This window comes from Ranitomeya variabilis, chromosome 1 (genome assembly GCF_051348905.1).
Source record: "Ranitomeya variabilis isolate aRanVar5 chromosome 1, aRanVar5.hap1, whole genome shotgun sequence".
NCBI lineage: Eukaryota > Metazoa > Chordata > Amphibia > Anura > Dendrobatidae > Ranitomeya > Ranitomeya variabilis.
In genome coordinates, this window is record NC_135232.1 from 175,980,164 (window position 1) to 176,004,104 (window position 23,941).

Consider the following 23,941-nt stretch of genomic DNA (forward strand, 5'->3'; position numbering starts at 1 on the left):
TTTGATAGCCTGTCTGCGGTCCCTACTTTAAATACTCCTCCACTCACCACCAAGCTGCCTGTGTATCCATGTAACCGCTGTAAAACTGCCATGAGCCTATTGTTTGTTATTTTAGGCCTTTGATAGCCTGTCTGCGGTCCCTACTTTAAATACTCCTCCACTCATCACCAGCTGCCTGCCCGTGTATCCATGTAACCGCTGTAAAACTGCCATGAGCCTATTGTTTGTTATTTTAGGCCTTTGATAGCCTGTCTGCGGTCCCTACTTTAAATACTCCTCCACTCACCACCAAGCTGCCTGTGTATCCATGTAACCGCTGTAAAACTGCCATGAGCCTATTGTTTGTTATTTTAGGCCTTTGATAGCCTGTCTGCGGTCCCTACTTTAAATACTCCTCCACTCATCACCAGCTGCCTGTGTATCCATGTAACCGCTGTAAAACTGCCATGAGCCTATTGTTTGTTATTTTAGGCCTTTGATAGCCTGTCTGCGGTCCCTACTTTAAATACTCCTCCACTCACCACCAAGCTGCCTGTGTATCCATGTAACCGCTGTAAAACTGCCATGAGCCTATTGTTTGTTATTTTAGGCCTTTGATAGCCTGTCTGCGGTCCCTACTTTAAATACTCCTCCACTCATCACCAGCTGCCTGTGTATCCATGTAACCGCTGTAAAACTGCCATGAGCCTATTGTTTGTTATTTTAGGCCTTTGATAGCCTGTCTGCGGTCCCTACTTTAAATACTCCTCCACTCATCACCAGCTGCCTGCCCGTGTATCCATGTAACCACTGTAAAACTGCCATGAGCCTATTGTTTGTTATTTTAGGCCTTTGATAGCCTGTCTGCGGTCCCTACTTTAAATACTCCTCCACTCACCACCAAGCTGCCTGTGTATCCATGTAACCGCTGTAAAACTGCCATGAGCCTATTGTTTGTTATTTTAGGCCTTTGATAGCCTGTCTGCGGTCCCTACTTTAAATACTCCTCCACTCATCACCAGCTGCCTGTGTATCCATGTAACCGCTGTAAAACTGCCATGAGCCTATTGTTTGTTATTTTAGGCCTTTGATAGCCTGTCTGCGGTCCCTACTTTAAATACTCCTCCACTCATCACCAGCTGCCTGCCCGTGTATCCATGTAACCGCTGTAAAACTGCCATGAGCCTATTGTTTGTTATTTTAGGCCTTTGATAGCCTGTCTGCGGTCCCTACTTTAAATACTCCTCCACTCACCACCAAGCTGCCTGTGTATCCATGTAACCGCTGTAAAACTGCCATGAGCCTATTGTTTGTTATTTTAGGCCTTTGATAGCCTGTCTGCGGTCCCTACTTTAAATACTCCTCCACTCATCACCAGCTGCCTGCCCGTGTATCCATGTAACCGCTGTAAAACTGCCATGAGCCTATTGTTTGTTATTTTAGGCCTTTGATAGCCTGTCTGCGGTCCCTACTTTAAATACTCCTCCACTCACCACCAAGCTGCCTGTGTATCCATGTAACCGCTGTAAAACTGCCATGAGCCTATTGTTTGTTATTTTAGGCCTTTGATAGCCTGTCTGCGGTCCCTACTTTAAATACTCCTCCACTCATCACCAGCTGCCTGCCCGTGTATCCATGTAACCGCTGTAAAACTGCCATGAGCCTATTGTTTGTTATTTTAGGCCTTTGATAGCCTGTCTGCGGTCCCTCCTTCCACTAGGCTTCCACTGACCAGACCACTGCTGCCCGTGTACCCCTGGAACCAATTTTAAAGTGCCTACAGCCAGCCCATTTTATTGTGTTAGGCCTTCGAAGCCTGTCTGCGGTCCCTCCTTCCACTAGGCCTCCACTGACCAGACCACTGCTGCCCGTGTACCCCTGGAACCAATTTTAAAGTGCCTACAGCCAGCCCATTTTATTGTGTTAGGCATTTGAAGCCTGTCTGCGGTCCCTCCTTCCAATAGGCCTACACTGACAAAGGTACACCTGACAACAGACACATGGACCTGTAGGCATGGCCACGGAAGGTTACGTGTCCTTTGTGGCTCAATGGGTTAATGTATTGGATGCATGGTCCACACAGGGGACAGCCTGCTAAGTCTGTATGCAGTCCCTAATTCAAGTTGTCCTCAACTGAATAAAGCTGAGCTTCTACCTTCTGGCTCTCATTAAGTGTTTTTTAAAAAACAAAATGGTGGTTCCGGCCTACTAACGGTGTCTGCCCCTGCCTGGTGTTGCCCTCAACTGAATAAAGCTGAGCTTCAACCTTCTGGCTCTCATTAAGTGTTTTTTAAAAAACAAAATGGTGGTTAGGGCCTACTAACGGCTTCTGCCCCTCCCTGGTGTTGCCCTCAACTGAATAATGCTGAGCTTCTACCTTCTGGCTCTGATTAACTGCTGTTTTTAAACAAAATGGTGGTTCCGGCCTACTAACGGTGTCTGCCCCTGCCTGGTGTTGCCCTCAACTGAATAAAGCTGAGCTTCAACCTTCTGGCTCTCATTAAGTGTTTTTTTAAAAAACAAAATGGTGGTTAGGGCCTACTAACGGCTTCTGCCCCTCCCTGGTGTTGCCCTCAACTGAATAAAGCTGAGCTTCTACCTTCCGGCTCTGATTAACTGCTATTTTTAAACACATTGCTGGTTCCGGCCTACTAACGGTGTCTGCCCCTGCCTGGTGTTGCCCTCAACTGAATAAAGCTGAGCTTCAACCTTCTGGCTCTCATTAAGTGTTTTTTAAAAAACAAAATGGTGGTTCCGGCCTACTAACGGTGTCTGCCCCTGCCTGGTGTTGCCCTCAACTGAATAAAGCTGAGCTTCAACCTTCCGGCTCTCACTAAGTGTTTTTTAAAAAACAAAATGGTGGTTAGGGCCTACTAACGGCTTCTGCCCCTCCCTGGTGTTGCCCTCAACTGAATAAAGCTGAGCTTCTACCTTCCGGCTCTGATTAACTGCTATTTTTAAACACATTGCTGGTTCCGGCCTACTAACGGTGTCTGCCCCTGCCTGGTGTTGCCCTCAACTGAATAAAGCTGAGCTTCAACCTTCTGGCTCTCATTAAGTGTTTTTTAAAAAACAAAATGGTGGTTCCGGCCTACTAACGGTGTCTGCCCCTGCCTGGTGTTGCCCTCAACTGAATAAAGCTGAGCTTCAACCTTCCGGCTCTCACTAAGTGTTTTTTAAAAAACAAAATGGTGGTTAGGGCCTACTAACGGCTTCTGCCCCTCCCTGGTGTTGCCCTCAACTGAATAAAGCTGAGCTTCTACCTTCCGGCTCTGATTAACTGCTGTTTTTAAACACATTGCTGGTTCCGGCCTACTAACGGCTTCTGCCCCTCCCTGGTGTTGCCCTCAACTGAATAAAGCTGAGCTTCTACCTTCCGGCTCTGATTAACTGCTGTTTTTAAACACATTGCTGGTTCCGGCCTACTAACGGTGTCTGCCCCTGCCTGGTGTTGCCCTCAACTGAATAAAGCTGAGCTTCAACCTTCTGGCTCTCATTAAGTGTTTTTTAAAAAACAAAATGGTGGTTCCGGCCTACTAACGGTGTCTGCCCCTGCCTGGTGTTGCCCTCAACTGAATAAAGCTGAGCTTCAACCTTCTGGCTCTCATTAAGTGTTTTTTAAAAAACAAAATGGTGTTTAGGGCCTACTAACGGTGTCTGCCCCTCCCTGGTGTTGCCCTCAACTGAATAAAGCTGAGCTTCAACCTTCTGGCTCTCATTAAGTGTTTTTTAAAAAACAAAATGGTGGTTAGGGCCTACTAACGGTGTCTGCCCCTCCCTGGTGTTGCCCTCAACTGAATAAAGCTGAGCTTCAACCTTCTGGCTCTCATTAAGTGTTTTTTAAAAAACAAAATGGTGGTTAGGGCCTACTAACGGTGTCTGCCCCTCCCTGGTGTTGTCCTCAACTGAACAAAGCTGAGCTTCCACATTCTGGCTTTCGGCCTATACTATCTGATATTAAACTGCATTTGGCCTACTAGTGTGGTTAGGCCCTTGAAACAGTGTCTGCTGCTCTTGGGTTTGCTACTCCACTGAACAAAGCAATGCCGCCTGTTTAGTCCTGTTACCAATTTTGATCTGCATTTAGCCTACTTTATTCTTTGGTCCTATATCTGTTTCCTCATCATCCTGCCCATTGCCCAGCCACTGCTAGATGAGTCTGCTGGTACATTGACCTAGACCACTACATTCCCCTTGTACTCTACACAGCCAGAATCTGACCCTGCTGAAAGTAAGGTTCCCCTTCCCGCATATTATACCACCTTACACAGGGACAAAGAGGAAGGTGCAGATGAAAGTGCAGGTTCCTTCATCAGGTGGGGGGGCATACTCGTTGGCGACGTCACTGGCACAGGGCCACTCAGAGTACGCAAAAGTGTCGCTGCTGGTGGGAGGCGCCCCCGCCATGCAAACACACCGCCGTACTTTGAGGGGCCCTGTGCCAGTGCCAATGCGAACGAGTGGGCCCCCCCTGCTTGCTCAGGATCACAGCACTTGCAACGTTGAAATACTTACCTCTCCCTGCTCCACCGCCATGACGTAGTCCATGTTTCCTGGGCCCACTAAAACCTTGAACCAGCCCTACCCCCACAACTTTTGCCAAATGACCCCCAATTTCCAGTGCCCAACTATTATTATAAAGTTAATTAAGATTGACAAGCTTCAGAAAACAAGAATGGATGTTTTTGGCAGTAAAATGTGCACTGTAGGTGTTTTCCTGGCCTCCACTCACTGCCGGCTATGCTTCCCCATTGACTTGCATTGGGTTTCGTGTTTCGGTCGATCCCCGACTTTTAGCGATAATCGGCCGACTTCACTCGACTCGACTCTGGACTAAATCGGGTTTCACAAAACCAGACTCGATCTTAAAAAAATGAAAGTCGCTCAACCCTACTGACAACATCAGAATAGTGTGCTAGTCACAAATACAAAGAGGGATAACACATGAAAAATCAGTATGGGGTGCATTGTTATTAAACTGTTGGTTATCTAAGTATAGACTGATATCCTAAAGTCACTTGGACATACAGTTGAAACGAGAAGTTTACATACACCATATAAAAAGACACATATGCATGTTTTTCTCAATATCTGACATTAACTCAAAATAAACCTTTCCCGTTTTAGGTCAATTAAGATTACTATAATTATTAATATTTGCCAAATGCCATAATAATGAGAGAATGTGTTAAGGCATTTTTGTTACTGCACAGTCAAAAGCTTACATACATTTCATTAGTAATCGGTGCCATTGCCCTTAAACTGAATAACTTGAGTCAAACCTCTGGGATATCCTTCCACAAGCTTCTCACAATCGTTGGTCAGAATTTGAGCCCATTACTCATGACAAAACTAGTGTAACTTATCCAGGTTTCTAGGTTGTCTTGCTCGCACCTGCCTTTTCACCTTTGCCCATAAATATTCAATAGGATTGAGATGAGGGCTTTGTGATGGCCACTCAAAATGTTGATTTTGTTGTCCTTAAGCCACTTGGACAACCAAACGGCAGTTTATCCTGACAATTTTAAGTAAAAAAAATCCTAATTTTGCTTTTCTAATGAGGGTCTAAAACCATGGCTTTTCAATAGTCATTATTTAACTTATTTGTTAAGATACATCTGTTAATTTGCAAGTATTCAAGTATGCAGTTGGCCATGCTTGCCAGCACAACTGAAGGCCCCATTGGTTTACTTTTCACTCTCCACTGCATCAGCGGGTTATCATGACCACCGTTGTCAATCTCATTTTCACTTTGACTGTCAGCCTCATCTTAAAAAAAGCTTTTAAAAATTTTGTAGGCTTCCATTTCTCAGCCATACAGTATTACGTGATCTGTGAACATTTTTTTTTATCTCTAAAACTGAAAAAAAAAAGCTTTTAAAAATGTTGTAGGCTTCCATTTCTAAGCCAAACAGTATTAGGTGGTCTGTGTACATTTCTGTGATGTATAAAACTGAAAAAAAATGAAACATTTTTCTGGATTGAATTTGATTTTATTCATACTTTTTTTGTGTTCTCTCTGTTACATTACATTGGAGTAAACTCCCAAAAACCTCTTTAATTGCTGCACGTGACAATTTTATTCTTTTATTAAAAATAAACTTGCTTTTAAGAGATCAAGCAATTACAAGATTTGCAAGATGTGCATTAAAAGATGGGGAAGTGGAGGTGCTGTTAATGGTGCATGCAGAGGCCGAGGACGTGGGGCAGGTGCGACAACGCTTATTACTGGAGTACAAGAAACACCCAAGACACACAGGTTCCTATCCCACTTTGCTGGGAGGCATGTTACACCATTTTTGAAGCCAGAGCAGTGCAAAAGATGGTCAGTTGAATAGTAGATAATGCTTCCAAAAGGCTTGGCTGTGCCACCCAGTCTTCCACACGGTCCAGATTCACCAGCCTAAAGTCTGGATCACTTATTCCTCACCCTAATCCTCCTTCCTCCCACCATCTTGAGTCCCAGGAGACTAGTGATCCCACACTAGGACATTCCAAGGAGCTCTTTACAACATAATTTCTTGATTATAGCCACTCAACCTGAATGCTAAAATATGGAGAGGAGGACATGTTGCTTAATGACGCACAAAACTTAGAGCAGCCACGGCCAAAAGAACATGATGGTAGGGAACGATAAATTTTGGATAAGGAGGAAAATGATAATGAGACAAAGGTGCCTCTAAGTTTTGCTGTTGTTAAGTTACAAAGTCAGGAGGACTAGGGTGTGTTGGAGGAAGATAAATTATTGAATTACCAAGTCGCCCACCCAACCTTGTAAGCTGGCATACAGAACGAGGTCAGCAGTGCTGAGGGGGAGAGATCGGCAGTACCAAAGCAGACAGTAAAAGGCAGTAGGGTCACCAGGGGTACAAGGCTTGACACTATTCCGCAGAACACCAAGACTCCTGAATTTCTTGGTCAAAGAGTTAGGAGTTCTCCAGTTTGGTACTTTTTAAAGAGAGTTCTGAGACAAATAAAATGGCCATTTGGAACCTGTGCCATGACAAGATCAGTAGGGGCCTCACCAATAAAAAACCTAACCATCAGCAGCATAATCAGGCACATGTCATCTAAGCACCTGACTCGGTGGGCCAAATGCCTGGACCCACAATTGTTTCCATTGACACCACTGCCTTTGCCCCTGTGCTAGGTGCTTCCCAAATTCCTGTCCAAAATGCTGACACAGATGCCTCCTGTCCTACACCTATCCTTGCACATTCTAACTTACCATCATCAGACACTTCCAAATACTTGTAACCACACAGCATTTAGCTGTCCCTACCCCAAGGCCTTGGAATGAAAAAGAAAGTTCCCAGTCACCCAGCCACAGGCCCAAATGCTAAACAGGCACATTTCCAAGCTATTTACCATGGAAATTTTGCCATATAGGCTTGTTGACTTGGATGATTTCCAGCGATTCAAGGTGGCAACCATCCCTCAGTACTTGGTGTCTCCACCTTGCACCAGAATGTGTCCAGGAACATCACTGTGCCCTTACCAACACCCTTATTGGCATTGTCCACTTAACAATTGACACTTGGACAAGTGCTTGTGGTCAGGGATGCTGCATTTCCACGATGGCACACTGGGTGAACATTGAGGAGGCTGGGGCTGATTCACACCCTGGCACAGTGCATATCCTCCAGATGCCAAGGATTGCTGGCCTTATTTATATAAGGGTTTCCTTCACCTCTTACAGAAGTTCCTGCACTCCCTCATGGCACTCCTCACTCTCCATCTTCAATGTGATATTTCAGAGCCTGTTTTCCACATCACCCAGAATCTGAAAGCTCTGCAGCTCTGCCTCAGTGAAGTGGTAACAGGCTCTACTGAAGCTAATTTTTTTAGGAGACAAACTGCACACCGCAGCAGAGTTACTTAAAGGAATAACAGACAAGCGAGATCTGTGGTTTTAGCCACTGAACCTCCAATCATGCATGGCTGTGTGTGATAATGGGTTTATCCTGGTGACAGCTGTGAAGCTTGGCAAGCTTACACATGTACCATGCTTGTCACATGTGCTCAACTTGGTAGTTCAGCGCTTTCTGAAAACATACCCAGTTTTGCCAGAGCTTCTAGTTAAGATATGCCATGACAGCGCCCATTTCCGCAAGTTGGATACAGTTGCCACAGTACATGCAAGTACCAGCTCACTGACAGGTGTGCGACGTCACCACGCACTGGAACTCCACACTGTGCATGCTGGCAAGGCTTTGTGAGAAGAAGAGGCCAGTGGTGGAGTTCCAGCTCCAAAACATCCATCGGCATTCTGGTTGGCCTCTGCATATAAAAACTGAGGAATTGGCATTGGTGTCTGACATTTGTGTGATTTACTAAGACTTTGATGACTCCATAATGGTAATGAGCAGTGATGATGACTCTTCTGTGCCTACTTAAACAGTCACTGTTTACAATTAAACATGAAGCTTTGCACGAGGAGTAGCTGGGGATGGAGGAAGACATAAGACAGAGAGATTGTAGCCAGCCCAGCCTCATTTCATTTGCTCAACGTGGATTGGATAACAATGAGGAGGTTAACACTGAGGAGGTGGAACAGGGGGAACAGGAGCTGATGGCTAGCGCAACAGGGTTTAGTAGCCACACAACCTTCATTCCGTCTCTCCTACGTGTATGGGCTGAGGATGTGAACGATGAGGAAGTGAGAGAGGACATGGATATTCATCATCATGGTGGAGATAGGGAAGTGTTAGGTGTATGGAGCTTGGCACATATGCCAGTCATTACATACTGCTATCTTTCATGTGACACTTGTTTTACATTCATCTTGGCCCAAATAAAGAGTAATGGTTGTTCGCCTTGCTGGTGGAGATGTCTTCTAAAATAGTGCTATACCAGAAGGCTATTGCAGAAAATTTGTTGAAAAAATTCCCATCAGACAATCCTAGTGGTAGGAGGCAAGCTTCCTTACCCAACCAATGAGGAGAGGCCAGGAAGACACAAAACAGAGGCTAGGGTACTATGTCACAGGCGTGGGCCAATTTCATGAAACCAGCACAGCATCCGGGGCCTGATGACTGTGTATTTTTGACAATGAAGGAAACATTTTTAAAGATAGTAAATCAATAACTGGTCATCCAAGCTAGTGTAATCCCTAATTCCTCTGCAATTTTCAACTAATGAGTCTCAAAGCTGGACATCTGGCATAAGCTATCCCTCTATGCCTTGGAGGTGTTGTGCTGCCCTGCAGCTAGTGTCTTGTCTGTGCAGATTTTTAGTGCCGTTGGGGGGGTCATAACAGACTCAGCTAGTCTTGCTCTCATAAATATGAACAAAGCCTGGATTACCTCATATTTTTCCACACTACCTGATGACAGCAGCACATAAAGTATTTGTAGGATTCAATATTTTAATGAGGCCCTCCAGTTGTTGCCTTTCAGGGGTCTATGGATGACCCTCAGCATAATTTCTGTCTGGATTTGCACTTTCTGCAAAGCCTTTATGACTGTATAAGTGTTAGGGCTAGTGGAACGCACCAAATTAATATATAGATTTTATTATGATAGATGCGTTCGCAGCCCATGACCTGCTGCTAGCAAATAGCGGAACTAAATGGCGGTGTTAGCTAATTCTGTTACTTCACAGAGCAGCTGTGAACTCAAAGCACTGTGCCCTGTTAGACTCCACAGAGGCACAGGCTAACTGCCTAAACAAGAGCAGTCAGTGGTCATGCATGCACATGAAACTCCTCGCCGGAGGTGCCAGCATTCTAGGGGCTTATTTCGGCCAGGTCCCTGAATACCCAAGCATACAAACTCCTCGCCGGAGGTGCCAGCATTCTAGGGGCTTATTTCAGCCGGGTCCCTGAACACACTCATACAAGACAACACTGGCGCAAAGTACATAAATAAAAAGCAATACTAGCGCATGGCCATGCGGCCATGCGAGCCTTAAATAATTGCAGCACGTACAGGACCTTCCAGAAAGGACCAATGAGAGGCTGCCACAGAGCGTGAGCACCTACAGGACCTTATCTGCAGTGTCTGATCATGTGACCCTCGATCTCCACTGAGAGATCTTACTCTGGGCATGCTCAGAAGGAGAAAAGCAGGACTTAGTCCCAGAAGCGTCTGCTCGCCGCTGCCCAGCACTGACTTCAATGGCAGAAGCAGGAAAAGCAGCAGTAACTCTCTGTACAGAGTCAGAGTGAGCGAGATGCTGGGACCGATGTCTCTGCTGAGCAGACTCCACTGTGGCAGGAGAAGAATGGGAGACCGCAGCGGAGATAGCCTGAGATTCCCCTTGTGCAGAGACGGGAACTTGAACCCTAACATTACCCCCCCTCCTTGGACCTTGCTACTCTCGAAGTCAGCAATGAGCTGCGGAGCCCGAATGCGCTCAGCAGGCTCTCAGGACCGTAACCCTTCCAGTCCACCAAATAAAATTTTTTGCCACGAACCACCTTGCACCCCAAAATAGCGTTCACCTCGTAATCGTCCATAGACGAACCCGATGTCCCGGCAGATAACTCGGAAAACCAGGACATGTATACAGGTTTCAAGAGGGACACATGAAAGGTGTCGGTGATACCCAGGCGTGGCGGAAGGGCTAAACGATAGACCACAGGGTTAACCTGTTCGAGGACCTTGAAAGGACCCAAGTAGCGAGGTGCAAACTTAGTGGACTCAACACGCAGCCTGATGTTACGGGCGGAGAGCCACACTAAGTCGCCAGGAGCAAAGGTCGAAGCGGGGCACCGATGTGCATTGGTGGAGGACCTCATTCTCTTCTTGGAGGCCTGAATAGCATCCTGAGTGCGGTCCCAAATATCCCGTGCTTCCACAGCCCAGTCTGCCACCCTGGAGTCGGCAGAAGACACGGGCATAGGCACAGGTACCCGCGGATGCTGACCATCGTTGAGGAATGGGGTTTGTCCAGTGGAGTTGGCTACCGCATTGTTCAGCGCAAACTCTGCCCATGGTAGCAAGGACACCCAGTCATCCTGCCTGGCTGAGACAAAATGTCGCAGATATGTGACCAAGGTCTGATTGGCCCTCTCTACCAATCCATTCGTCTCGGGATGATATGCGGAAGAGAGATTTAACTCAATGCTGAGAAGACGACAAAGCTCTCTCCAGAACCGAGATGCAAACTGGGGACCCCGATCACTGACAATTTTGTCTGGCATACCATGTAGGCGGAAGATGTGCGTTATGAACAACGCTGCCAAGGCCCATGCCGAAGGTAACCGTGGAAGCGGCACCAAATGCACCATTTTGGAAAAATGATCAGTGATAACCCAAATGATGGTACAGCCCCGAGACTTGGGCAAACCCACCACAAAGTCCATCCCGACCATCTCCCAGGGCCTGTCTGCCACTGGCAATGGATAGAGTAACCCAGCTGGCCGTTGTCGAGGAGACTTATTTTTGGAGCAGGATACACACGCCTGAATATAATCCCTGACATCACGGACCATATGTGGCCACCAGTACGTCCTCACCAACAACTCAGATGTCCTTTTTGTCCCAAAATATCCAGCCGCCCTGGACGAATGAGCCCACGAGAGAACCTCCGGTCGCAAACTGGATGGTACGAAAGTCTTGCCCGGAGGCACAGACTCTAGCGAAACCGGAGCTACGGTTCTCAGACTCTCAGTGGGGACAATAAGCCGAGGCTCCTCTTCCTCCTCCATAGATGACACAATGGAGCGAGAGAGAGCATCGGCACGAATGTTCTTCTCCCCCAAATGAAAATGGAGGATGAAATGGAACTGGGAGAAGAACAAGGACCATCTAGTCTGGCGAGAATTTAACCGCTGGGCTGTTTGCAGGTACACCAAATTTTTATGGTCTGTGAAGACTTGGAAAGGAAAACGAGCTCCCTCCAAGAGATGTCTCCACTCCGAGAAAGCCAACTTCATGGCCAGCAACTCCCTGTCCCCAATGGAATAATTCCTCTCTGCTGGTGAGAAGGTCTTAGAAAAGAAGAAGCAATTATGCTTCCGACCCTGAGAATCTTTTTGGAAGAGGACTGCTCCAGCACCAACAGATGAGGCATCCACCTCCATGATAAATGGTTTGTCTACATCGGGGCGATGTAGGATGGGAGTGCTAGCGAAGTATGACTTTATGGAATTAAAGGCCTTGGAGACCTCCTCAGACCACAATTTGGGATTTGCTCCCTTCTTGGTGAGGGCAACTAAGGGAGCTACCAAAGTTGAGAAGTGTGGAATGAACTGTCGATAGTAGTTAATGAACCCCATAAAGCGCTGCACTGCTTTAAGAGAACGGGGTTCCTGCCAGTCCATCACAGTCTGTAGCTTGGCAGGATCCATAGCCAAACCCTGGGCAGAGATTATATAACCAAGAAATGGCAAGGACTCCTGCTCAAACACACAGTTCTCCAACTTGGCGTAGAGGGAGTTTGCCCATAAGAGGTCAAAGACTTTGCGAACATCTCTCCGATGGGAGTCAATATCTGGAGAGTAGATGAGAATATCATCCAGATAGACTATGACCGAGGTGGTGAGCATATCCTGGAAGATGTCGTTCACAAAGTCTTGGAAAACGGCTGGGGCATTACAGAGCCCGAAGGGCATCACCAGATACTCATAGTGCCCATCCCTGGTGTTAAAAGCCGTCTTCCATTCGTCCCCCTCACGGATGCAAAGCAGGTTGTAAGCACCCCGCAGATCTAATTTTGTAAATACCCTTGCTCCCCGTAGCCTATCAAAAAGCTCAGATATCAGGGGTAATGGGTACTTGTTCTTAACGGTGATGGCGTTAAGACCCCTGTAATCTATACATGGACGCAGTTCTCCATTCTTCTTCTGAACAAAGAAGAACCCAGCCCCAGCAGGTGACACTGACTTCCTGATGAACCCTCTTGCCAGATTCTCTTGGATGTACTGAGACATAGCCTCCATCTCCGGGAGAGATAACGGATAAACTCGACCCCGGGGAGGCTCAGCACCAGGCAAGAGGTCAATAGGACAGTCATAGGGGCGGTGAGGCGGAATGGTCTCCGCCGCCTTTTTAGAGAACACGTCCGCATGAGACCAGTATTGCTTGGGGAGAGAGGATAGATCTGCGGGTACCTCTGTAGTAGCAACCTGAACGCACTCCCTTTGACACCTACCCTCACAAGACTCACCCCATCCCAAAATTCTGCCTGAGGACCACTCGATATGTGGAGAGTGGTACCGTAACCAAGGTATTCCCAACAGGACCTCATCAATTCCCTCAGGTATGACGAGCAGAGATATTGTCTCCTGATGGGATGGCGACATGGACTAAAAGGAATGGTCTAGTGAGTTATCTGTGAGGGCAGTGTCGACCCATTCACAAATCGTACCGTAACTGGTTGCGCTAGCATAACCAGGGGTATTGCGTGACGTTGGGCGAAGGCAGAAGACATAAAATTGCCCTCCGCCCCAGAATCCATGCAGAGCTCTACTGAGTGGGAAGATGAGCCAATAATAATTGTCCACTTAAAGGACAATTTTAAGGCAAATGTCGCCGTATCTAGTGTACCTCTGCCGACTACCACTAAAGGCTGACGTCTCCTCGACCGCTTGGAACATCTAGTGGCAAGATGTCCAGACTGCTTGCAAACATGACAGACCTTGGGTGCCCAAGCGGTCCGGGACTTAGAACCCGCCTGAGACACCTCCCTGGACTCATGTGACTCAGGAACCTGGACTGGAGATTCCAGAGGTTTGGCGAAGGTGGGAGCCAGCCGAAACCTCTGCCTACACTGGGCTCGCTCTAACCTCCGCTTGTTAAAACGGAGGTCAATACAGGTAGAGACAGTTATTAACTCCTCCAGTGTGGCTGGAATCTCCCTAGTGACCAGAGCATCCTTAACGTGATCAGCCAGCCCCCTCCAAAATATGGGGATAAGGGCTTTATCTGACCACTCCAGCTCTGAAGCTAAAGTTCGGAAACGGATGGCAAATTGGCTGACCAAGGACTTACCCTGAGTTAATGCCAGCAGTTGGAGCGCCATATCATGGGTAACTTGAGGTCCTAGGAAGACCTGTTTCAGAGTGCTCAGAAACAACGGAGCACTCTGCACCACACGATCGCCTCACTCCCACAGCGGCGTAGCCCACTCAAACGCCCTGTCCGACAAGAGGGACACAACAAATCCCACCTTAGCCCACTCTGTGGGAAAACGTACAGCCAGTAGCTCGAGGTGAATAGAGCACTGACTCACGAATCCCCTACAAGATCTGATTTCTCCAGAAAATTTTTCTGGCAGCGGGAGGAGCGAAAATGTCGGAACAGGGGTGGCAGTGGACAAGGTTGCTGCAGCCACGCTAGCAGCCTGTACAGCAACCGCGGAAATATCCACAGCTGAGGTTGAGCTCTCGAGAGCCACCAACCTACCCTCCAGCTGCTGGATATACCGCAAAGATTGCTGCATGCCCGCCATTTACTAGCCAGACCCTGGCGCTAGTATTATGTTAGGGCTAGCGGAACGCACCAAATGAATATATAGATTTTATTATGATAGATGCGTTCGCAGCCCGGGGTCCACCGTGCAGGAGGACCTGCTGCTAGCAAATAGCGGAACTAAATGGCGGTGTTAGCTAATTCTGTTACTTCACAGAGCAGCTGTGAACTCAAAGCACTGTGCCCTGTTAGACTCCACAGAGGCACAGGCTAACTGCCTAAACAAGAGCAGTCAGTGGTCATGCATGCACACGAAACTCCTCGCCGGAGGTGCCAGCATTCTAGGGGCTTATTTCAGCCAGGTCCCTGAATACCCAAGCATACAAACTCCTCGCCGGAGGTGCCAGCATTCTAGGGGCTTATTTCAGCCGGGTCCCTGAACACACTCATACAAGACCACACTGGCGCAAAGTACATAAATAAAGAGCAATACTAGCGCATGGCCGTGCGGCCATGCGAGCCTTAAATAGTTGCAGCACGTACAGGACCTTCCAGAAAGGACCAATGAGAGGCTGCCATAGAGTGTGAGCACCTACAGGACCTTAGCTGCAGTGTCTGATCATGTGACCCTCGATCTCCACTGAGAGATCTTACTCTGGGCATGCTCAGAAGGAGAAAAGCAGGACTTAGTCCCAGAAGCGTCTGCTCGCCGCTGCCCAGTACTGACTTCAATGGCAGAAGCAGGAAAAGCAGCAGTAACTCTCTGTACAGAGTCAGAGTGAGCGAGATGCTGGGACCGACGTCTCTGCTCAGCAGACTCCACTGCGGAAGGAGAAGAATGGGAGACTGCAGCGGAGATGGCCCGAGATTCCCCCTGTGCAGAGACAGGAACTCGAACCCTAACAATAAGTACATCAACTACACTTTCAAAACGTTTTTATTCAAAATTTTTTTATACATTGAATGACTCATCCATACAGTTTAACACAATTATTGTTGCATTACGGTGTATGTAAAACTTACAAAAAGTGAAGAAAAATATTTCAGAATTAGATTACTTATCCATAGAGTATTATGTGCTTTCTATCACATTTTGGTGGTATATAACAGTACAAAAAAGCATTTGAAAATATTGCTTGTTTAGTCATATTTCTTACCATACACTATTTCGTGTTCTGGGGTACATTTTTGTGAGATGTAACACTCAAAAATTTTGTTGGGTTACATTTCTCAGCCATAGAGCATTATGTGTTCTTGTTCAAAATGTTATCATTATTAAATTGAACACCCCTAGAGTATTACTTGATGTTGGGTACATTTCATTGGTATATAACCCTGTATCAGCATTATATTGCTCATCTATAGACTTTTACATATTCTTGAGTAGATTTAAGTGCTATTTAAGCCTCAAAAAACTTGTTTAAAAATTTAACGGTAATATATTGATCATCCATAGATTTTTACATATTTTTGGGTAGATCTCAATAGTATAAAAGCCTCAAAAAACTTTTTATCAGTATTATATTGATCATTTATTCACGATTTTGTTGTCTATAGTACATTTCCTTGGAATATAACCCTCAAAAAACTTGATAAAAATGTTTCGGTAGTATATGACTCACTCATAGGATATTGCATCTTATGGGGCACATTTTGTCAGTATAAAAGCCTCAAAAAACTTGCTCAGATGTATCAGTATTATATTGCTCATCCATAGGGTATTACCATATTTTATCTTCTTGGGTACTTTTAGTTGCTAAATAAGCCTCAAAAAACTTGTTCAAAATGTATCGGTATTATATTGCTCACCCATAGGGTGTTACATCTTCTTGGGTACATTTTGTTGCTATATAAACCTTAGAAAAGTGTTCAAAATTTTATCGGTATTTTTTTGCTCATCCATAGATCATTCAGTGGTCTGGAGTACATTTCGCTGTTGTATAATCCTCAAAAAATCTGTTTAACAATGTATTGGTCTTTTATTGCTCATCCATAGAGTATGATGTCTTTTTGGGTACATTTCGTTAGTCTATAACCCTCAAAAAACATGTTTAATCATTTAGGCTGTGTGCACACATTGCAGATTTGGTGGGTTTTAGTTGCGTTATATTTCTGTGCGGATTTGTGGCAAAAACTGATGCCAGCAAAGTGAGTGAGAAACCTGAAGTGTCATGCATACGTTGAATATTCTTGACTGGCAGATTTGGTGCTCAAAATAATCTGCAGCATGTCAATTCTCGGTCTTTGCCCTCCGTTTTTCACCATTCACTTTACTAAAATAAATCAAAACTGCAGGCAAAAAGCAGGAAAAAAATGCACCAAAAATGCATCTTTTTTGTACCAACTTTTTCCTAGCGAGAGATGCAGAATTGATGCAGACATTTTACTCAACGTGTGCACATACCCTTATCGGTATTATAATGTATAAACTATTCCCAAACCCTAAAAAAAATTGTTAAAAAATCTATCGGTATTATATTGCTCATATTCAATGATCTGGAGTACATTTCCTTGGTATATGACCTTAAAAACTGCATAGCCTTTATTAGTCTAGGACTACCAATTCATGACAATTTGAACGGAATGTGTTTGAGGCCCTCCTTTATGTTCAAAAAAGGTTGTCCCTTATTTTTGGTACTTCTTGCTTCCTTCATAAATGTAACTGAAATTTCCTATATTTTAATAAAAAATCAATTTAGCTTTACTTAAATTATATATTTTTTAAATCCTTATTAAAGTGTGCCTAATATACAAGTCATACAGGAAAACATGTTTCTTAACATTGACCTCTATTGTACACATTACTCAAAACAAGCATGCGAATATAAGGAGCAATACGCCCCGAACATTTTGGTGCTCGCTCATCTCTAGCTAAACAAGTTTTGTTTTGTTATTTTAATTAGTTAGTGGTGCCTATTTTACAATGTCTTTTTATTTTTGTCTCTCACTCAGGCTATAAAATTCTGTAACTTACCTCTGACTTATATCTCCTGACAAAGCCACAGTCCAGACGTGAAACGTGGGTCATTGTTGCATTTACCCCATATGCTGAGCAGGATGTATCAAGGTATATTTTGGAGGTTACTTTTTATGCCGCTATTTGTTTAATTATAGCATGGATACATTATATTTAATCATATTACAGTCATATGAAAAAGTTTGGGCACCCCTATTAATCTTAAGCTAAATGTTTTATAAAAATTGTTTTTTTTTTGCAACAGCTATTTCAGTTTCATATATCTAATAACTGTTGGACACAGTAATGTTTCTGCCTTGAAATGAGGTTTATTGTACTAACAGAAAATGTGCAATCTGCATTCAAACAAAATTTGACAGGTGCATAAGTATGGGCACCCTTATCATTTTCTTGTTTTAAATACTCCTACCTACTTTTTACTGACTTACTAAAGCACTTTTTTTGGTTTTGTAACCTCATTGAGCTTTGAACTTCATAGCTAGGTGTATGCAATCATGAGAAAAGCTACTTAAAGTGGCCACTTGCAAGTTGTTCTCCTGTTTGAATCTCCTCTGAAGAGTGGCATCATGTGCTCCTCAAAACAACTGTCAAATTATCTGAAAACAAAGGTTATTCAACATAGTTGTTCAGGGGAAGGATACAAAAAGCTGACTAAGAGATTTAACCTCTCAATTTCCACTGTGAGGAACATAGTAAGGAAATGGAAGAACACAGGTACAGTTCTTGTTAAGGCCAGAAGTGGCAGGCCAAGAAAAACATCAGAAAGTCAGAGAAGAAGAATGGTAAGATCAGTCAATGTCTATTAGAAAATTATGCACATAAAACTCAGCGGGTCCACAATGGAAATTGATATGTTGTGGATTTGAAACATGAATGCTCTCAGTGGTAAAAACAATTAAAATCTTTGAAACCAACTTAAATTAGGATCTCTCAGGCAATGATATTAACATAGTCATGCATAAATTTAAAGAAATAACTTACAATATAAGATCCATCCAAAGAAAGGGGTTTTGTGTAAACAACAGCTAAAAAGACCAGTACAAAAAAGATGTTAAAGCGCATCGGGGAGACTTGGCATAATAAATGGGTATTTAAATAAGCAAACTTAGCTCAGTGAATGAATACTTAATTAGATTAGGTAAGTGCTGTGATAGCCCCAACATCCAAGTAAAGGTACCGTTACACTAAACGACTTACCAGCGATCACGACCAGCGATGCGATCGTTGGTAAGTCGTTGTGTGGTCGCTGGGGAGCTGTCACACAGACAGCTTTCTCCAGCGACCAACGATCAGGGGAACGACTTCGGCATCGTTGAAACTGTCTTCAACGATGCCGAAGTCCCCCTGCAGCACCCGGGTAACCAGGGTAAACATCGGGTTACTAAGCGCAGGGCCTGGTTACAAGTGAACACATCGCTGGATCGGTGTCACACACACCGATCCAGCGATGACAGCGGGTGATCAGCGATGAAATAAAGTTCTGGACTTCTAGCTCCGACCAGTGATATCACAGCGGGATCCAGATCGCTGCTGCGTGTCAAACACAACGGGATCGCTATCCAGGACGCTGCAACGTCATGAAATAATCGTCGTTCTCGCTGCAAAGTCGCTTAATGTGAAGGTACCTTTAGATCAGAGGCCTGGTGCCCTCTCTGTCTTTGGAACAGATTCCTCAGATCTTGAACTGAGTCATAAATCCTCCTGACAGATTTAGTTCTGTGTGGACAAAATCAAAGACTGTAATAAGTTTTTATTCCCAAACTCTTTGAGGTCTTTGTAATTTAAAATTAACTTTTAATATGAAAACTTTCATATTGTTTATGTTGTGTCCTGGACACAGAAATGTTTGACTACTGGTAAATGTTTTGCATTGTATTGTATTTGTAATCATGTGGTAATGAGACCTCATCCTTGACCTCAGTTTCTGTCCTGTTTCTCCGACATAGAGAACCCCGATAGGATATATATTACACAGAATTTAAGTACACCACATTGGAAGAGGAACATGTGAATGTCCCCAGAAACTTGTATAGCCTGCTATGTGTTGGGAATCTGTATCATGCCTTTGGTCTCTACATGAGTGCAAGTTTTACAAGCTGAAGTCCATCTTGGTGTAGCTGAGGGAATTGAAGTTTGAATCATGATGTTTCATAAATTTGGAGGTTGCCTGAAGCACAGCAAGTGAGGGCCTTTGAATATTGTCTTTAGCCGATCATCCTTGTTTATGATGTGGGGAGGTTTTTTGCAGTATTTCTCAGTAACTCAAACTGTGGGATGTAGGACACCACCAGAGGCACATGATTATTCTTCTCTTTTTCTCCGTATTAAAGTAATTGACTTCTATGGATACTTGTGGTTTTAATGATCTGATCATCTGTGGAGGTTGGGTTGCAGCCTTGATTTAAAAATGTTTTTTTATGATGTGTTAAGTCTTCATCCCTGTCTGTTGGCCTGGAACAGATATGATTATATCTAAGGGTCTGGCTGTAGATGACGGACTTTTTAATGTGTTTCGGTGGAAGCTGTCTCATCTGAGGTATGTGGGATAGTCAATTGGTTTCCGATTCACCGATGTCTGGATTGATCCATTTTGAATTTTTATGCTGGTATCCAGAAAATCTATCAACATACTGACCAACTAGGCAGTTATTAAACCGCTCGCTGAATCAAAAAGTGTCCTTGCTTTTTTTTATATAAAAAGTTATAACTTTATTAATACACACATTATTTCAAAATCCAAGGAGTAGCGTGCCACGCGGCTGTAAGCAGGGATCACCATATACCTAGGTAATATGCATTTATTCTGATTATTTAGCCCATTTATCCTGTGTGTATTCACGTATGGTGCCAGTATCATCTGACTATAGTGACCTTATTAAATTGGGACCATTTGTCAATAATATGCAGCTTCACTGGTCTTATGCTGCTGTCACACTGGAAAAATAGAAAACTGTTTATATTTGGGTACTCTTAAGTTAATTTTATATAATCAGGGCTCTAGTGCCTAGAACACTAAGGCACCTTCTACTATATAATTGTCTAAGGGTCACTTCCGTCTGTCTGTCCTTCTGTCTGTCTGTCTGTAACGGTTATTCGTTCGCTGATTGGTCTCGGCAGCTGCCTGTCATGGCTGCCGCGACCAATCAGCGACGCGCACAGTCCGGAAGAAAATGGCCGCTCCTTACTCCCCGCACTCACTGCCTGGCGCCTGCATACACCCCTCCGCTCACCGCTCACACAGGGTTAATGCCTGCGGTAACGGACCGCGTTATGCCGCGGGTAACGCACTCCGTTAAAACCGCTATTAACCCTGTGTGACCAAGTTTTTTACTATAGACGCAGCCTATGCAGTGCCAATAGTAAAAACATCTAATGTTAAAAATAATAAAAAAAATAAAAAATGATTATATACTCACCTATGCCGACTTTCCCGCTCCTTGCGATGCAAGTGGCACGTTCCGGTGCATGGATGGTCTGGCAGAAGGACCTGCCATGACGTCACGGTCATGTGACCGCGACATCATCACAAGTCCTACGCGCCTGCGCTGAAAGGACCTGCCATGACGTCACGGTCACGTGACCGCAACGTCATCACAGCCTGGGACCGGAAGCACCCGACACAGGCGACACAGCTACAACGGGCCAGCGGAAGGTGAGTATGTTTATTTTATTTTTTTTAAACCTGTGTTATACGTGGCTGGGCAATATACTACATAGCTGGGCAATACACTACATGGGCTGTGCAATATACTACGTAGCTCTGTGCTGCATACTACATCACTAGGCAATATACTACGTCACTGGGCAATATACTACATAACTGGGCAATATACTATGTGGCTCTGTGCTGTATACTACGTCACTGGGCAATATACTATGTGGCTCTGTGCTGTATACTACGTGGGCTGGGCAATATAGTACGTGGCTGTGCAATATACTACGTGACTGAGCAATATACTAAGTGGCTGGGCAATATACTACGTGTCTGGGCAATATACTACGTGGGCTGGGCAATATAGTATGTGACTGGGCAATATACTACGTGGCTGGGCAATATACTACGTGGCTGGGCAATATGCTACGTGGCTCTGTGCTGTATACTACGTGGGCTGGGCAATATACTACGTGCCTGGGCAATATACTACGTGGCTGGGCAATATACTACGTGGCTCTGTGCTGTATACTACGTGGGCTGGGCAATATACTACGTGGCTGGGCAATATACTACGTGGCTGGGCAATATACTACGTGGACATACATATTCTAGAATACCCGATGCGTTAGAATCGGGCCACCATCTAGTATAACATAAAGTTTGATGCACTGATTCACATATTAATGCATTTTTAGGATTTTGAAATATTGATGTAAATTTATATAATTGTAGTGTAGATGGATACTGCATCTACAGAATTGTGGTTTTAGTGCCTTGATTAAAAGGACATTTTTTGTCGATTATTTGGTCTATTTATTATAACACATATTGCATGTAGCCAGATGCTATTAGCTTATTAGAGCACACAATAATACCACAAGAATTGAGATACTTTGTCTGTATGCTATAAGACTTAAAGTGCTCTGCAAAATTTTCTAAAAATCTAATTTATGGTGATCCGATAATATTGTATGCTTTGCGCTTACCTGCCATTATTTTTTGATACTTTATGTGGTTTAGAGGCATTGTTTTTTTTTAAAAAAAATGTATGTGTAATGTGTGTATTAATAAAGTTATAACTTTTTATATAAAAAAAAGCAAGAAGACTTTTTGATTCAGCGTGCGGTTTAATAACTGCCTAGTTGGTCAGTATGTTGATAGATTTAGTAGAGTGTTACCCACCCCAAATTTGAGGTGTATGGGTTTGGGTCATATGTTTACATATTTGGTATCCAAAAAGTAGATTTCTGTTTTTGAGTGGTCCATTGTTAAGTTTATGGTGGGATGAAATTTATTGAATTTGTCATGGAATTTTTGAAATTCTTGCTCACATTCAGTCCAGATTATTAAGAGGCCATCGATATAACATAAATGATGCTAAAAAGTCATTTTTAAGTTTAGCTATGGAAAGGTTGCATACTGGGATGCCATTTTGTTTCCCATAGCAGTTCCGTTGCATTGTAGATATAGCTCCTTGCCAAAAAAAGAAAAAGTTATGGAGGAGGGTAAATTTGGTGAGTCTTAATTCAGAATCAGAAGTGATCCCATTAGTTTCAATAAACATTTTGCAGTTGGATAGTCCATCTTCATGTGGGATGTTTGAATATAGGGATTCCCCATCCATGGTGGGTAAGATGGCGCTTTTTGGCAGAGAACCTATCGTAGATAGTTTTTATAAAAGATCTGTGGTGTCCTGCAAATAGCTGACTGTCTTCCTTACCATCAGTTTAAGGACATTTTCTACACACTCTGAGATGTTTTCAGTGAGTGTTCCCACCCCTTAGATGATTGATCTCATTTGGTCATCTAGCTTATGAATCTTGGGAAGCATATAGAAAATTCCTATCCTGGGATTCTCAGGAATAAAGTACAGAAGGTATATGGAATCTGTACACAGATCTCTGATGACTCTTTTCAACTCCCTCATGTATTTTGGAGTTGGGCCATCATCCAGTTTGGTGTATTATTGCATGTCAATCAGCTGTATGTGTGTTTCTTTAATGTAGTTAGTTGTATTTAGAAGGAATATAGCACCACCTTTAATCACATTCTTAAAAGTGATCTCCTTGCCATCCTTCAGGCTCTGAATTACCCTTCTCTCTGTCATGCGGGTACTGGGTAGACTACAGCTGATTACCCGGGCCCCTGCGATATCCCTCAGACTGGGGAAAACCCTGTCTGTCCCTCTCCCAGAATTTACACTGATGGTGTGCTTGTCTGGGCCACCAGGCCTGACCCTGACCCCTGTTTCAGTCCTGTGCTGAAACCTCCACCCGCCACCCAGATTAGACCACACACCAACCCCTACAGAAAGCACAGACAGGGAAAACTAAAAATGCACCACGCCGCAGACTCACAGGAAAACACTATAATGTGCACAGGGCAAAACAAATACAAATATAGGAAGGAGAAATATGACAAAGGATAATACACCACCAGATACGATATTTCTTCTCCTAGACCACCACTCCAGACCGAGATCACCAGGCACAAGACACAAGCTATAATCGGCGACGCCCAAAGTCCAGAAAGACTTTTTAAAGGCCACAGGCGTGACCCAGCCTCCAACCAGATTACCAGCTAGATTAACCCCAGAGACCTGGATAAAATCTAGCCGGCGCCACTGAGCGTATAGTGGATGAATGTGGAATTACCGCTGTCTGTCGGACGCCCTAGTGTGAATAGCGTCCGACATGACACTCTCCTGCACATTAATGTTAGGTGTCTCCTTTCTTTTTTTGTCTAATATCATGCACTGCTTCAAATGTCTAAATGAGTCAATATATTGGTCCAAAATAGTGCTGCAGCCAGGAGGAGGTGTCCAGTCAGATTTTTTCGTGTCCTCTAGCCTGACTTGTGTTTCACGACTTAGAAGCGTCAAGTCCTCTTTACCATCAAATTTGAAACACACACACAAAAAAAAAACAGTGAGCATTAGATTTCTATAAATCTCATCCACTTTGATGGAACTGT